Raw genomic sequence first — 315 nt, 5'->3', positions numbered from 1 at the left:
TTAGAAGGCCAAAATTCTGGCTGTCCAGTAGTAACAATTGTATTGTTGTTTGTATGTTATTGAATGAAGTTGGGGTTCCTCTGAGAATATAAACCTCTGAGTAAGTTAGTACTAGGGGCCTGGCGCACGCTACTGGTGTACACGACCGTAACATCGAGCGAGTGCACGATATTCGTGCTTCGGCGAATTGCACGGTTTGTGTGCATAAAAACAATTTAGGCACGGCTTGGGCACAGTTTAGGCACAGTTCATGCACAACTTACGCACGGTTCAGGCACGATTTAGGCACGGTTCAGGCACGGTTCTGGCACGATT

Source organism: Oculina patagonica, chromosome 1 (assembly GCF_052425735.1).
Source record: "Oculina patagonica isolate OP01 chromosome 1, crgOcupat, whole genome shotgun sequence".
Lineage (NCBI taxonomy): Eukaryota > Metazoa > Cnidaria > Anthozoa > Scleractinia > Oculinidae > Oculina > Oculina patagonica.
This window is presented reverse-complemented; position numbering follows the sequence as displayed.